Here is a 16,158-nt window from a genome sequence, read left to right on the forward strand (position 1 = left end):
TTTGTGTGATCTCCCCCTGTCCTACAGAGTGTGTGGAGTTTGTGTCATATCCCCCTGTACTACAGAGTGAGTTGAGTTTGTGTGATCTCCCCCTGTCCTACAGAGTGAGTGAGTGGAGTTTGTGTGATCTCCCCCTGTCCTACAGAGCGTGTGGAGTTTGTGTGATCTCCCACTGTCCTACAGAATGTGGGGAGTTTGTGTGATCTCCCCCTGTCCTACAGAGTGAGTGGAGTTTGTGTGATCTCCCCCTGTCCTACAGAGTGTGTGAGTGGAGTTTGTGTGATCTCCCCCTGTTCTACAGAGTGAGTGGAGTTTGTGTGATCTCCCCCTGTCCTACAGAGTGTGTGAGTGGAGTTTGTGTGATCTCCCCCTGTTCTACAGAGTGAGTGGAGTTTGTGTGATCTCCCCCTGTCCTACAGAGTGTGTGAGTGGAGTTTGTGTGATCTCCCCCTGTTTTACAGAGTGAGTGGAGTTTGTGTGATCTCCCCCTGTCCTACAGAGTGAGTGGAGTTTGTGTGATCTCCCCCTGTCCTACAGAGTGTGTGAGTGGAGTTTGTGTGATCTCCCCCTGTTTTACAGAGTGAGTGGAGTTTGTGTGATCTCCCCCTGTCCTACAGAGTGTGTGAGAGGAGTTTGTGTGATCTCCCCCTGTCCTACAGTGAGTGAGTGGAGTTTGTGTGATCTCCCCCTGTTCTACAGAGTGAGTGTGTGGAGTTTGTGTGATCTCCCCCTGTTTTACAGAGTGAGTGGAGTTTGTGTGATCTCCCCCTGTCCTACAGAGTGAGTGAGTGGAGTTTGTGTGATCTCCCCCTGTCCTACAGAGTGTGTGGAGTTTGTGTCATATCCCCCTGTACTACAGAGTGAGTTGAGTTTGTGTGATCTCCCCCTGTCCTACAGAGTGAGTGAGTGGAGTTTGTGTGATCTCCCCCTGTCCTACAGAGCGTGTGGAGTTTGTGTGATCTCCCACTGTCCTACAGAATGTGGGGAGTTTGTGTGATCTCCCCCTGTCCTACAGAGTGAGTGGAGTTTGTGTGATCTCCCCCTGTCCTACAGAGTGTGTGAGTGGAGTTTGTGTGATCTCCCCCTGTTCTACAGAGTGAGTGGAGTTTGTGTGATCTCCCCCTGTCCTACAGAGTGAGTGGAGTTTGTGTGATCTCCCCCTGTCCTACAGAGTGTGTGAGTGGAGTTTGTGTGATCTCCCCCTGTTCTACAGAGTGAGTGGAGTTTGTGTGATCTCCCCCTGTCCTACAGAGTGAGTGGAGTTTGTGTGATCTCCCCCTGTCCTACAGAGTGAGTGGAGTTTGTGTGATCTCCCCCTGTCCTACAGAGTGAGTGGAGTTTGTGTGATCTCCCCCTGTTCTACAGAGTGAGTGTGTGGAGTTTGTGTGATCTCCCCCTGTTTTACAGAGTGAGTGGAGTTTGTGTGATCTCCCCCTGTCCTACAGAGTGAGTGAGTGGAGTTTGTGTGATCTCCGTCTGTCCTACAGAGTGAGTGAGTGGAGTTTGTGTGATCTCCCCCTGTCCTACAGAGTGAGTGGAGTTTGTGTGATCTCCCCCTGTCCTACAGAGTGAGTGGAGTTTGTGTGATCTCCTCCTGTTCTACAGAGTGAGTGGAGTTTGTGTGATCTCCACCCTGTCCTACAGAGTGAGTGAGTGGAGTTTGTGTGATCTCCCCCTGTCCTACAGAGTGTGTGGAGTTTGTGTGATCTCCCCCTGTTCTACAGAGTGTGGGGAGTTTGTGTGATCTCCCCCTGTCCTACAGAGTGAGTGGAGTTTGTGTGATCTCCCCCTGTCCTACAGAGTGTGTGAGTGGAGTTTGTGTGATCTCCCCCTGTCCTACAGAGTGTGTGAGTGGAGTTTGTGTGATCTCCACCCTGTTCTACAGAGTGAGTGGAGTTTGTGTGATCTCCCCCTGTCCTACAGAGTGAGTGGAGTTTGTGTGATCTCCCCCTGTCCTACAGAGTGAGTGGAGTTTGTGTGATCTCCCCCTGTCCTACAGAGTGTGTGGAGTTTGTGTGATCTCCCCCTGTTTTACAGAGTGAGTGGAGTTTGTGTGATCTCCCCCTGTCCTACAGAGTGAGTGAGTGGAGTTTGTGTGATCTCCTCCTGTTCTACAGAGTGAGTGGAGTTTGTGTGATCTCCCCCTGTCCTACAGAGTGAGTGAGTGGAGTTTGTGTGATCTCCCCCTGTTCTACAGAGTGAGTGGAGTTTGTGTGATCTCCCCCTGTTCTACAGTGAGTGAGTGGAGTTTGTATGATCTCCCCCTGTCCTACAGAGTGAGTAGAGTTTGATTGATCTCTCCCTGTTCTACAGAAGGAGTGTGTGGAGTTTGTGTGATCTCTCCCTGTTTTACAGAGTGAGTGGAGTTTGTATGATCTCCCCCTGTCCTACAGAGTGAATGAGTGGAGTTTGTGTGATCTCCCCCTGTACTACAGAGTGAGTGAGTGGAGTTTGTGTGATGTCTCCCTGTCCTACAGAGTGAGTGGAGTTTGTGTGATCTCCCCCTGTCCGACAGAGTGTGTGAGTGGAGTTTGTTTGATCTCCCCCTGTCCTACAGAGTGAATGAGTGGAGCTTGTGTGATCTCCCCTTGTCCTACAGAGTGAGTGGAGTTTGTGTGATCTCCCCCTGTCCTACAGAGTGAGTGAGTGAGTGGAGTTTGTGTGATCTCCCCCTGTCCTACAGAGTGAGTGGAGTTTGTGTGATCTCCCCCTGTCCTACAGAGTGAGTGGAGTTTGTGTGATCTCCCCCTGTTCTACAGAGTGAGTGGAGTTTGTGTGATCTCCCCCTGTTCTACAGAGTGAGTGGAGTTTGTGTGAGCTCCCCCTGTTCCACAGAGTGAGTGTGAGTGGAGTTTGTGTGATCTCCCCCTGTCCTACAGAGTGTGTGATTGGAGTTTTTATGATCTCCCCCTGTCCTACAGTGTGAGTGAGTGGAGTTTGTGTGATCTCCCCCTGTTCTACAGAGTGAGTGGAGTTTGTGTGATCTCCCCCTGTTCTACAGAGTGAGTGGAGTTTGTGTGATCTCCCCTTGTTCCACAGAGTGAGTGTGAGTGGAGTTTGTGTGATCTCCCTCTGTCCTACAGAGTGTGTGAGTGGAGTTTGTGTGATCTCCCCCTCTTCTACAGAGTGACTGGAGTTTGTGTGATCTCCCCCTGTACTACAGAGTGAGTGGAGTTTGTATGATCTCCCCCTGTTCTACAGATTGAGTGAGTGGAGTTTGTGTGATCTCCCCCTGTTCTACAGAGTGAGTGAGTGGAGTGTGTGTGATCTCTCCCTGTTCTACAGAGTGAGTGGAGTTTGTGTGATCTCCCCCTGTCCTACAGAGTGAGTGAGTGAGTGGAGTTTGTGTGATCTCCCCCTGTTCTACAGAGTGAGTGAGTGGAGTTTGTGTGATCTCCCCCTGTTCTACAGAGTGAGTGGAGTTTGTGTGATCTCCCCCTGTTCTACAGAGTGTGTGAGTGGAGTTTGTGTGATCTCCCCCTGTTCTACAGAGTGAGTGGAGTTTGTGTGATCTCCCCCTGTCCTACAGAGTGTGTGGAGTTTGTGTGATCTCCCCCTGTCCTACAGAGTGAGTGGAGTTTGTGTGATCTCCCCCTGTCCTACAGAGTGTGTGAGAGGAGTTTGTGTGATCTCCCCCTGTCCTACAGTGAGTGAGTGGAGTTTGTGTGATCTCCCCCTGTTCTACAGAGTGAGTGTGTGGAGTTTGTGTGATCTCCCCCTGTTTTACAGAGTGAGTGGAGTTTGTGTGATCTCCCCCTGTCCTACAGAGTGAGTGAGTGGAGTTTGTGTGATCTCCCCCTGTCCTACAGAGTGTGTGGAGTTTGTGTCATATCCCCCTGTACTACAGAGTGAGTTGAGTTTGTGTGATCTCCCCCTGTCCTACAGAGTGAGTGAGTGGAGTTTGTGTGATCTCCCCCTGTCCTACAGAGCGTGTGGAGTTTGTGTGATCTCCCACTGTCCTACAGAATGTGGGGAGTTTGTGTGATCTCCCCCTGTCCTACAGAGTGAGTGGAGTTTGTGTGATCTCCCCCTGTCCTACAGAGTGTGTGAGTGGAGTTTGTGTGATCTCCCCCTGTTCTACAGAGTGAGTGGAGTTTGTGTGATCTCCCCCTGTCCTACAGAGTGAGTGGAGTTTGTGTGATCTCCCCCTGTCCTACAGAGTGTGTGAGTGGAGTTTGTGTGATCTCCCCCTGTTCTACAGAGTGAGTGGAGTTTGTGTGATCTCCCCCTGTCCTACAGAGTGAGTGGAGTTTGTGTGATCTCCCCCTGTCCTACAGAGTGAGTGGAGTTTGTGTGATCTCCCCCTGTCCTACAGAGTGAGTGGAGTTTGTGTGATCTCCCCCTGTTCTACAGAGTGAGTGTGTGGAGTTTGTGTGATCTCCCCCTGTTTTACAGAGTGAGTGGAGTTTGTGTGATCTCCCCCTGTCCTACAGAGTGAGTGAGTGGAGTTTGTGTGATCTCCCCCTGTCCTACAGAGTGAGTGAGTGGAGTTTGTGTGATCTCCTCCTGTTCTACAGAGTGAGTGGAGTTTGTGTGATCTCCACCCTGTCCTACAGAGTGAGTGAGTGGAGTTTGTGTGATCTCCCCCTGTCCTACAGAGTGAGTGAGTGGAGTTTGTGTGATCTCCCCCTGTCCTACAGAGTGAGTGAGTGGAGTTTGTGTGATCTCCCCCTGTTCTACAGAGTGTGGGGAGTTTGTGTGATCTCCCCCTGTCCTACAGAGTGTGTGGAGTTTGTGTGATCTCCCCCTGTTCTACAGAGTGAGTGGAGTTTGTGTGATCTCCCCCTGTCCTACAGAGTGAGTGAGTGGAGTTTGTGTGATCTCCTCCTGTTCTACAGAGTGAGTGGAGTTTGTGTGATCTCCCCCTGTCCTACAGAGTGAGTGAGTGGAGTTTGTGTGATCTCCCCCTGTTCTACAGAGTGAGTGGAGTTTGTGTGATCTCCCCCTGTTCTACAGTGAGTGAGTGGAGTTTGTATGATCTCCCCCTGTCCTACAGAGTGAGTAGAGTTTGATTGATCTCTCCCTGTTCTACAGAAGGAGTGTGTGGAGTTTGTGTGATCTCTCCCTGTTTTACAGAGTGAGTGGAGTTTGTATGATCTCCCCCTGTCCTACAGAGTGAATGAGTGGAGTTTGTGTGATCTCCCCCTGTACTACAGAGTGAGTGAGTGGAGTTTGTGTGATGTCTCCCTGTCCTACAGAGTGAGTGGAGTTTGTGTGATCTCCCCCTGTCCGACAGAGTGTGTGAGTGGAGTTTGTTTGATCTCCCCCTGTCCTACAGAGTGAATGAGTGGAGCTTGTGTGATCTCCCCTTGTCCTACAGAGTGAGTGGAGTTTGTGTGATCTCCCCCTGTCCTACAGAGTGAGTGAGTGAGTGGAGTTTGTGTGATCTCCCCCTGTCCTACAGAGTGAGTGGAGTTTGTGTGATCTCCCCCTGTCCTACAGAGTGAGTGGAGTTTGTGTGATCTCCCCCTGTTCTACAGAGTGAGTGGAGTTTGTGTGATCTCCCCCTGTTCTACAGAGTGAGTGGAGTTTGTGTGAGCTCCCCCTGTTCCACAGAGTGAGTGTGAGTGGAGTTTGTGTGATCTCCCCCTGTCCTACAGAGTGTGTGATTGGAGTTTTTATGATCTCCCCCTGTCCTACAGTGTGAGTGAGTGGAGTTTGTGTGATCTCCCCCTGTTCTACAGAGTGAGTGGAGTTTGTGTGATCTCCCCCTGTTCTACAGAGTGAGTGGAGTTTGTGTGATCTCCCCTTGTTCCACAGAGTGAGTGTGAGTGGAGTTTGTGTGATCTCCCTCTGTCCTACAGAGTGTGTGAGTGGAGTTTGTGTGATCTCCCCCTCTTCTACAGAGTGACTGGAGTTTGTGTGATCTCCCCCTGTACTACAGAGTGAGTGGAGTTTGTATGATCTCCCCCTGTTCTACAGATTGAGTGAGTGGAGTTTGTGTGATCTCCCCCTGTTCTACAGAGTGAGTGAGTGGAGTTTGTGTGATCTCTCCCTGTTCTACAGAGTGAGTGGAGTTTGTGTGATCTCCCCCGGTCCTACAGAGTGAGTGAGTGAGTGGAGTTTGTGTGATCTCCCCCTGTTCTACAGAGTGAGTGAGTGGAGTTTGTGTGATCTCCCCCTGTTCTACAGAGTGAGTGGAGTTTGTGTGATCTCCCCCTGTTCTACAGAGTGTGTGAGTGGAGTTTGTGTGATCTCCCCCTGTTCTACAGAGTGAGTGGAGTTTGTGTGATCTCCCCCTGTCCTACAGAGTGTGTGGAGTTTGTGTGATCTCCCCCTGTCCTACAGAGTGAGTGGAGTTTGTGTGATCTCCCCCTGTCCTACAGAGTGTGTGAGAGGAGTTTGTGTGATCTCCCCCTGTCCTACAGTGAGTGAGTGGAGTTTGTGTGATCTCCCCCTGTTCTACAGAGTGAGTGTGTGGAGTTTGTGTGATCTCCCCCTGTTTTACAGAGTGAGTGGAGTTTGTGTGATCTCCCCCTGTCCTACAGAGTGAGTGAGTGGAGTTTGTGTGATCTCCCCCTGTCCTACAGAGTGTGTGGAGTTTGTGTCATATCCCCCTGTACTACAGAGTGAGTTGAGTTTGTGTGATCTCCCCCTGTCCTACAGAGTGAGTGAGTGGAGTTTGTGTGATCTCCCCCTGTCCTACAGAGCGTGTGGAGTTTGTGTGATCTCCCACTGTCCTACAGAATGTGGGGAGTTTGTGTGATCTCCCGCTGTCCTACAGAGTGAGTGGAGTTTGTGTGATCTCCCCCTGTCCTACAGAGTGTGTGAGTGGAGTTTGTGTGATCTCCCCCTGTTCTACAGAGTGAGTGGAGTTTGTGTGATCTCCCCCTGTCCTACAGAGTGAGTGGAGTTTGTGTGATCTCCCCCTGTCCTACAGAGTGTGTGAGTGGAGTTTGTGTGATCTCCCCCTGTTCTACAGAGTGAGTGGAGTTTGTGTGATCTCCCCCTGTCCTACAGAGTGAGTGGAGTTTGTGTGATCTCCCCCTGTCCTACAGAGTGAGTGGAGTTTGTGTGATCTCCCCCTGTCCTACAGAGTGAGTGGAGTTTGTGTGATCTCCCCCTGTTCTACAGAGTGAGTGTGTGGAGTTTGTGTGATCTCCCCCTGTTTTACAGAGTGAGTGGAGTTTGTGTGATCTCCCCCTGTCCTACAGAGTGAGTGAGTGGAGTTTGTGTGATCTCCCCCTGTCCTACAGAGTGAGTGAGTGGAGTTTGTGTGATCTCCTCCTGTTCTACAGAGTGAGTGGAGTTTGTGTGATCTCCACCCTGTCCTACAGAGTGAGTGAGTGGAGTTTGTGTGATCTCCCCCTGTCCTACAGAGTGTGTGGAGTTTGTGTGATCTCCCCCTGTTCTACAGAGTGTGGGGAGTTTGTGTGATCTCCCCCTGTCCTACAGAGTGAGTGGAGTTTGTGTGATCTCCCCCTGTCCTACAGAGTGTGTGAGTGGAGTTTGTGTGATCTCCCCCTGTCCTACAGAGTGTGTGAGTGGAGTTTGTGTGATCTCCCCCTGTCCTACATAGTGTGTGATTGGAGTTTTTATGATCTCCCCCTGTCCTACAGTGTGAGTGAGTGGAGTTTGTGTGATCTCCCCCTGTTCTACAGAGTGAGTGGAGTTTGTGTGATCTCCCCCTGTTCTACAGAGTGAGTGGAGTTTGTGTGATCTCCCCTTGTTCCACAGAGTGAGTGTGAGTGGAGTTTGTGTGATCTCCCTCTGTCCTACAGAGTGTGTGAGTGGAGTTTGTGTGATCTCCCCCTCTTCTACAGAGTGACTGGAGTTTGTGTGATCTCCCCCTGTACTACAGAGTGAGTGGAGTTTGTATGATCTCCCCCTGTTCTACAGATTGAGTGAGTGGAGTTTGTGTGATCTCCCCCTGTTCTACAGAGTGAGTGAGTGGAGTTTGTGTGATCTCTCCCTGTTCTACAGAGTGAGTGGAGTTTGTGTGATCTCCCCCTGTCCTACAGAGTGAGTGAGTGAGTGGAGTTTGTGTGATCTACCCCTGTTCTACAGAGTGAGTGAGTGGAGTTTGTGTGATCTCCCCCTGTTCTACAGAGTGAGTGGAGTTTGTGTGATCTCCCCCTGTTCTACAGAGTGTGTGAGTGGAGTTTGTGTGATCTCCCCCTGTTCTACAGAGTGAGTGGAGTTTGTGTGATCTCCCCCTGTCCTACAGAGTGTGTGGAGTTTGTGTGATCTCCCCCTGTCCTACAGAGTGAGTGGAGTTTGTGTGATCTCCCCCTGTCCTACAGAGTGTGTGAGAGGAGTTTGTGTGATCTCCCCCTGTCCTACAGTGAGTGAGTGGAGTTTGTGTGATCTCCCCCTGTTCTACAGAGTGAGTGTGTGGAGTTTGTGTGATCTCCCCCTGTTTTACAGAGTGAGTGGAGTTTGTGTGATCTCCCCCTGTCCTACAGAGTGAGTGAGTGGAGTTTGTGTGATCTCCCCCTGTCCTACAGAGTGTGTGGAGTTAGTGTCATAGCCCCCTGTACTACAGAGTGAGTTGAGTTTGTGTGATCTCCCCCTGTCCTACAGAGTGAGTGAGTGGAGTTTGTGTGATCTCCCCCTGTCCTACAGAGCGTGTGGAGTTTGTGTGATCTCCCACTGTCCTACAGAATGTGGGGAGTTTGTGTGATCTCCCCCTGTCCTACAGAGTGAGTGGAGTTTGTGTGATCTCCCCCTGTCCTACAGAGTGTGTGAGTGGAGTTTGTGTGATCTCCCCCTGTTCTACAGAGTGAGTGGAGTTTGTGTGATCTCCCCCTGTCCTACAGAGTGTGTGGAGTTTGTGTGATCTCCCCCTGTCCTACAGAGTGAGTGGAGTTTGTGTGATCTCCCCCTGTCCTACAAAGTGTGTGAGAGGAATTTGTGTGATCTCCCCCTGTCCTACAGTGAGTGAGTGGAGTTTGTGTGATCTCCCCCTGTTCTACAGAGTGAGTGTGTGGAGTTTGTGTGATCTCCCCCTGTTTTACAGAGTGAGTGGAGTTTGTGTGATCTCCCCCTGTCCTACAGAGTGAGTGAGTGGAGTTTGTGTGATCTCCCCCTGTCCTACAGAGTGTGTGGAGTTTGTGTCATATCCCCCTGTACTACAGAGTGAGTTGAGTTTGTGTGATCTCCCCCTGTCCTACAGAGTGAGTGAGTGGAGTTTGTGTGATCTCCCCCTGTCCTACAGAGCGTGTGGAGTTTGTGTGATCTCCCACTGTCCTACAGAATGTGGGGAGTTTGTGTGATCTCCCCCTGTCCTACAGAGTGAGTGGAGTTTGTGTGATCTCCCCCTGTCCTACAGAGTGTGTGAGTGGAGTTTGTGTGATCTCCCCCTGTTCTACAGAGTGAGTGGAGTTTGTGTGATCTCCCCCTGTCCTACAGAGTGTGTGGAGTTTGTGTGATCTCCCCCTGTCCTACAGAGTGAGTGGAGTTTGTGTGATCTCCCCCTGTCCTACAGAGTGTGTGAGAGGAGTTTGTGTGATCTCCCCCTGTCCTACAGTGAGTGAGTGGAGTTTGTGTGATCTCCCCCTGTTCTACAGAGTGAGTGTGTGGAGTTTGTGTGATCTCCCCCTGTTTTACAGAGTGAGTGGAGTTTGTGTGATCTCCCCCTGTCCTACAGAGTGAGTGAGTGGAGTTTGTGTGATCTCCCCCTGTCCTACAGAGTGTGTGGAGTTTGTGTCATATCCCCCTGTACTACAGAGTGAGTTGAGTTTGTGTGATCTCCCCCTGTCCTACAGAGTGAGTGAGTGGAGTTTGTGTGATCTCCCCCTGTCCTACAGAGCGTGTGGAGTTTGTGTGATCTCCCACTGTCCTACAGAATGTGGGGAGTTTGTGTGATCTCCCCCTGTCCTACAGAGTGAGTGGAGTTTGTGTGATCTCCCCCTGTCCTACAGAGTGTGTGAGTGGAGTTTGTGTGATCTCCCCCTGTTCTACAGAGTGAGTGGAGTTTGTGTGATCTCCCCCTGTCCTACAGAGTGAGTGGAGTTTGTGTGATCTCCCCCTGTCCTACAGAGTGTGTGAGTGGAGTTTGTGTGATCTCCCCCTGTTCTACAGAGTGAGTGGAGTTTGTGTGATCTCCCCCTGTCCTACAGAGTGAGTGGAGTTTGTGTGATCTCCCCCTGTCCTACAGAGTGAGTGGAGTTTGTGTGATCTCCCCCTGTCCTACAGAGTGAGTGGAGTTTGTGTGATCTCCCCCTGTTCTACAGAGTGAGTGTGTGGAGTTTGTGTGATCTCCTCCTGTTCTACAGAGTGAGTGGAGTTTGTGTGATCTCCACCCTGTCCTACAGAGTGAGTGAGTGGAGTTTGTGTGATCTCCCCCTGTCCTACAGAGTGTGTGGAGTTTGTGTGATCTCCCCCTGTTCTACAGAGTGTGGGGAGTTTGTGTGATCTCCCCCTGTCCTACAGAGTGAGTGGAGTTTGTGTGATCTCCCCCTGTCCTACAGAGTGTGTGAGTGGAGTTTGTGTGATCTCCCCCTGTCCTACAGAGTGTGTGAGTGGAGTTTGTGTGATCTCCCCCTGTCCTACATAGTGTGTGATTGGAGTTTTTATGATCTCCCCCTGTCCTACAGTGTGAGTGAGTGGAGTTTGTGTGATCTCCCCCTGTTCTACAGAGTGAGTGGAGTTTGTGTGATCTCCCCCTGTTCTACAGAGTGAGTGGAGTTTGTGTGATCTCCCCTTGTTCCACAGAGTGAGTGTGAGTGGAGTTTGTGTGATCTCCCTCTGTCCTACAGAGTGTGTGAGTGGAGTTTGTGTGATCTCCCCCTCTTCTACAGAGTGACTGGAGTTTGTGTGATCTCCCCCTGTACTACAGAGTGAGTGGAGTTTGTATGATCTCCCCCTGTCCTACAGAGTGAGTGAGTGGAGTTTGTGTGATCTCCCCCTGTCCTACAGAGTGAGTGAGTGGAGTTTGTGTGATCTCCTCCTGTTCTACAGAGTGAGTGGAGTTTGTGTGATCTCCACCCTGTCCTACAGAGTGAGTGAGTGGAGTTTGTGTGATCTCCCCCTGTCCTACAGAGTGTGTGGAGTTTGTGTGATCTCCCCCTGTTCTACAGAGTGTGGGGAGTTTGTGTGATCTCCCCCTGTCCTACAGAGTGAGTGGAGTTTGTGTGATCTCCCCCTGTCCTACAGAGTGTGTGAGTGGAGTTTGTGTGATCTCCCCCTGTCCTACAGAGTGTGTGAGTGGAGTTTGTGTGATCTCCCCCTGTCCTACATAGTGTGTGATTGGAGTTTTTATGATCTCCCCCTGTCCTACAGTGTGAGTGAGTGGAGTTTGTGTGATCTCCCCCTGTTCTACAGAGTGAGTGGAGTTTGTGTGATCTCCCCCTGTTCTACAGAGTGAGTGGAGTTTGTGTGATCTCCCCTTGTTCCACAGAGTGAGTGTGAGTGGAGTTTGTGTGATCTCCCTCTGTCCTACAGAGTGTGTGAGTGGAGTTTGTGTGATCTCCCCCTCTTCTACAGAGTGACTGGAGTTTGTGTGATCTCCCCCTGTACTACAGAGTGAGTGGAGTTTGTATGAACTCCCCCTGTTCTACAGATTGAGTGAGTGGAGTTTGTGTGATCTCCCCCTGTTCTACAGAGTGAGTGAGTGGAGTTTGTGTGATCTCTCCCTGTTCTACAGAGTGAGTGGAGTTTGTGTGATCTCCCCCTGTCCTACAGAGTGAGTGAGTGAGTGGAGTTTGTGTGATCTCCCCCTGTTCTACAGAGTGAGTGAGTGGAGTTTGTGTGATCTCCCCCTGTTCTACAGAGTGAGTGGAGTTTGTGTGATCTCCCCCTGTTCTACAGAGTGTGTGAGTGGAGTTTGTGTGATCTCCCCCTGTTCTATAGAGTGAGTGGAGTTTGTGTGATCTCCCCCTGTCCTACAGAGTGTGTGGAGTTTGTGTGATCTCCCCCTGTCCTACAGAGTGAGTGGAGTTTGTGTGATCTCCCCCTGTCCTACAGAGTGTGTGAGAGGAGTTTGTGTGATCTCCCCCTGTCCTACAGTGAGTGAGTGGAGTTTGTGTGATCTCCCCCTGTTCTACAGAGTGAGTGTGTGGAGTTTGTGTGATCTCCCCCTGTTTTACAGAGTGAGTGGAGTTTGTGTGATCTCCCCCTGTCCTACAGAGTGAGTGAGTGGAGTTTGTGTGATCTCCCCCTGTCCTACAGAGTGTGTGGAGTTTGTGTCATAGCCCCCTGTACTACAGAGTGAGTTGAGTTTGTGTGATCTCCCCCTGTCCTACAGAGTGAGTGAGTGGAGTTTGTGTGATCTCCCCCTGTCCTACAGAGCGTGTGGAGTTTGTGTGATCTCCCACTGTCCTACAGAATGTGGGGAGTTTGTGTGATCTCCCCCTGTCCTACAGAGTGAGTGGAGTTTGTGTGATCTCCCCCTGTCCTACAGAGTGTGTGAGTGGAGTTTGTGTGATCTCCCCCTGTTCTACAGAGTGAGTGGAGTTTGTGTGATCTCCCCCTGTCCTACAGAGTGTGTGGAGTTTGTGTGATCTCCCCCTGTCCTACAGAGTGAGTGGAGTTTGTGTGATCTCCCCCTGTCCTACAGAGTGTGTGAGAGGAGTTTGTGTGATCTCCTCCTGTCCTACAGTGAGTGAGTGGAGTTTGTGTGATCTCCCCCTGTTCTACAGAGTGAGTGTGTGGAGTTTGTGTGATCTCCCCCTGTTTTACAGAGTGAGTGGAGTTTGTGTGATCTCCCCCTGTCCTACAGAGTGAGTGAGTGGAGTTTGTGTGATCTCCCCCTGTCCTACAGAGTGTGTGGAGTTTGTGTCATATCCCCCTGTACTACAGAGTGAGTTGAGTTTGTGTGATCTCCCCCTGTCCTACAGAGTGAGTGAGTGGAGTTTGTGTGATCTCCCCCTGTCCTACAGAGCATGTGGAGTTTGTGTGATCTCCCACTGTCCTACAGAATGTGGGGAGTTTGTGTGATCTCCCCCTGTCCTACAGAGTGAGTGGAGTTTGTGTGATCTCCCCCTGTCCTACAGAGTGTGTGAGTGGAGTTTGTGTGATCTCCCCCTGTTCTACAGAGTGAGTGGAGTTTGTGTGATCTCCCCCTGTCCTACAGAGTGAGTGGAGTTTGTGTGATCTCCCCCTGTCCTACAGAGTGTGTGAGTGGAGTTTGTGTGATCTCCCCCTGTTCTACAGAGTGAGTGGAGTTTGTGTGATCTCCCCCTGTCCTACAGAGTGAGTGGAGTTTGTGTGATCTCCCCCTGTCCTACAGAGTGAGTGGAGTTTGTGTGATCTCCCCCTGTCCTACAGAGTGAGTGGAGTTTGTGTGATCTCCCCCTGTTCTACAGAGTGAGTGTGTGGAGTGTGTGTGATCTCCTCCTGTTCTACAGAGTGAGTGGAGTTTGTGTGATCTCCACCCTGTCCTACAGAGTGAGTGAGTGGAGTTTGTGTGATCTCCCCCTGTCCTACAGAGTGTGTGGAGTTTGTGTGATCTCCCCCTGTTCTACAGAGTGTGGGGAGTTTGTGTGATCTCCCCCTGTCCTACAGAGTGAGTGGAGTTTGTGTGATCTCCCCCTGTCCTACAGAGTGTGTGAGTGGAGTTTGTGTGATCTCCCCCTGTCCTACAGAGTGTGTGAGTGGAGTTTGTGTGATCTCCCCTTGTCCTACATAGTGTGTGATTGGAGTTTTTATGATCTCCCCCTGTCCTACAGTGTGAGTGAGTGGAGTTTGTGTGATCTCCCCCTGTTCTACAGAGTGAGTGGAGTTTGTGTGATCTCCCCCTGTTCTACAGAGTGAGTGGAGTTTGTGTGATCTCCCCTTGTTCCACAGAGTGAGTGTGAGTGGAGTTTGTGTGATCTCCCTCTGTCCTACAGAGTGTGTGAGTGGAGTTTGTGTGATCTCCCCCTCTTCTACAGAGTGACTGGAGTTTGTGTGATCTCCCCCTGTACTACAGAGTGAGTGGAGTTTGTATGATCTCCCCCTGTTCTACAGATTGAGTGAGTGGAGTTTGTGTGATCTCCCCCTGTTCTACAGAGTGAGTGAGTGGAGTTTGTGTGATCTCTCCCTGTTCTACAGAGTGAGTGGAGTTTGTGTGATCTCCCCCTGTCCTACAGAGTGAGTGAGTGAGTGGAGTTTGTGTGATCTCCCCCTGTTCTACAGAGTGAGTGAGTGGAGTTTGTGTGATCTCCCCCTGTTCTACAGAGTGAGTGGAGTTTGTGTGATCTCCCCCTGTTCTACAGAGTGTGTGAGTGGAGTTTGTGTGATCTCCCCCTGTTCTACAGAGTGAGTGGAGTTTGTGTGATCTCCCCCTGTCCTACAGAGTGTGTGGAGTTTGTGTGATCTCCCCCTGTCCTACAGAGTGAGTGGAGTTTGTGTGATCTCCCCCTGTCCTACAGAGTGTGTGAGAGGAGTTTGTGTGATCTCCCCCTGTCCTACAGTGAGTGAGTGGAGTTTGTGTGATCTCCCCCTGTTCTACAGAGTGAGTGTGTGGAGTTTGTGTGATCTCCCCCTGTTTTACAGAGTGAGTGGAGTTTGTGTGATCTCCCCCTGTCCTACAGAGTGAGTGAGTGGAGTTTGTGTGATCTCCCCCTGTCCTACAGAGTGTGTGGAGTTTGTGTCATAGCCCCCTGTACTACAGAGTGAGTTGAGTTTGTGTGATCTCCCCCTGTCCTACAGAGTGAGTGAGTGGAGTTTGTGTGATCTCCCCCTGTCCTACAGAGCGTGTGGAGTTTGTGTGATCTCCCACTGTCCTACAGAATGTGGGGAGTTTGTGTGATCTCCCCCTGTCCTACAGAGTGAGTGGAGTTTGTGTGATCTCCCCCTGTCCTACAGAGTGTGTGAGTGGAGTTTGTGTGATCTCCCCCTGTTCTACAGAGTGAGTGGAGTTTGTGTGATCTCCCCCTGTCCTACAGAGTGAGTGGAGTTTGTGTGATCTCCCCCTGTCCTACAGAGTGTGTGAGTGGAGTTTGTGTGATCTCCCCTGTTCTACAGAGTGAGTGGAGTTTGTGTGATCTCCCCCTGTCCTACAGAGTGAGTGGAGTTTGTGTGATCTCCCCCTGTCCTACAGAGTGAGTGGAGTTTGTGTGATCTCCCCCTGTTCTACAGAGTGAGTGTGTGGAGTTTGTGTGATCTCCCCCTGTCCTACAGAGTGAGTGAGTGGAGTTTGTGTGATCTCCTCCTGTTCTACAGAGTGAGTGGAGTTTGTGTGATCTCCACCCTGTCCTACAGAGTGAGTGAGTGGAGTTTGTGTGATCTCCCCCTGTCCTACAGAGTGAGTGGAGTTTGTGTGATCTCCCCCTGTCCTACAGAGTGAGTGAGTGGAGTTTGTGTGATCTCCTCCTGTTCTACAGAGTGAGTGGAGTTTGTGTGATCTCCACCCTGTCCTACAGAGTGAGTGAGTGGAGTTTGTGTGATCTCCCCCTGTCCTACAGAGTGTGTGGAGTTTGTGTGATCTCCCCCTGTTCTACAGAGTGTGGGGAGTTTGTGTGATCTCCCCCTGTCCTACAGAGTGAGTGGAGTTTGTGTGATCTCCCCCTGTCCTACAGAGTGTGTGAGTGGAGTTTGTGTGATCTCCCCCTGTCCTACAGAGTGTGTGAGTGGAGTTTGTGTGATCTCCCCCTGTTCTACAGAGTGAGTGGAGTTTGTGTGATCTCCCCCTGTCCTACAGAGTGAGTGGAGTTTGTGTGATCTCCCCCTGTCCTACAGAGTGAGTGGAGTTTGTGTGATCTCCCCCTGTCCTACAGAGTGAGTGGAGTTTGTGTGATCTCCCCCTGTTCTACAGAGTGAGTGTGTGGAGTTTGTGTGATCTCCCCCTGTTTTACAGAGTGAGTGGAGTTTGTGTGATCTCCCCCTGTCCTACAGAGTGAGTGAGTGGAGTTTGTGTGATCTCCCCCTGACCTACAGAGTGAATGAGTGGAGTTTGTGTGATCTCCCCCTGTCCTACAGAGTGAGTGGAGTTTGTGTGATCTCCCCCTGTCCTACAGAGTGAGTGGAGTTTGTGTGATCTCCTCCTGTTCTACAGAGTGAGTGGAGTTTGTGTGATCTCCCCCTGTCCTACAGAGTGAGTGAGTGGAGTTTGTGTGATCTCCCCCTGTCCTACAGAGTGAGTGGAGTTTGTGTGATCTCCCCCTGTTCTACAGTGAGTGAGTGGAGTTTGTATGATCTCCCCCTGTCCTACAGAGTGAGTAGAGTTTGTGTGATCTCTCCCTGTTCTACAGAAGGAGTGTGTGGAGTTTGTGTGATCTCCCCCTGTTTTACAGA

This window comes from Petromyzon marinus, unplaced genomic scaffold (assembly GCF_048934315.1).
Source record: "Petromyzon marinus isolate PM22_M1 ecotype Great Lakes invasive population unplaced genomic scaffold, UKy_Petmar_22M1.pri1.0 PM_G_Scaffold_37, whole genome shotgun sequence".
Taxonomy (NCBI): Eukaryota; Metazoa; Chordata; class Hyperoartia; order Petromyzontiformes; family Petromyzontidae; genus Petromyzon; species Petromyzon marinus.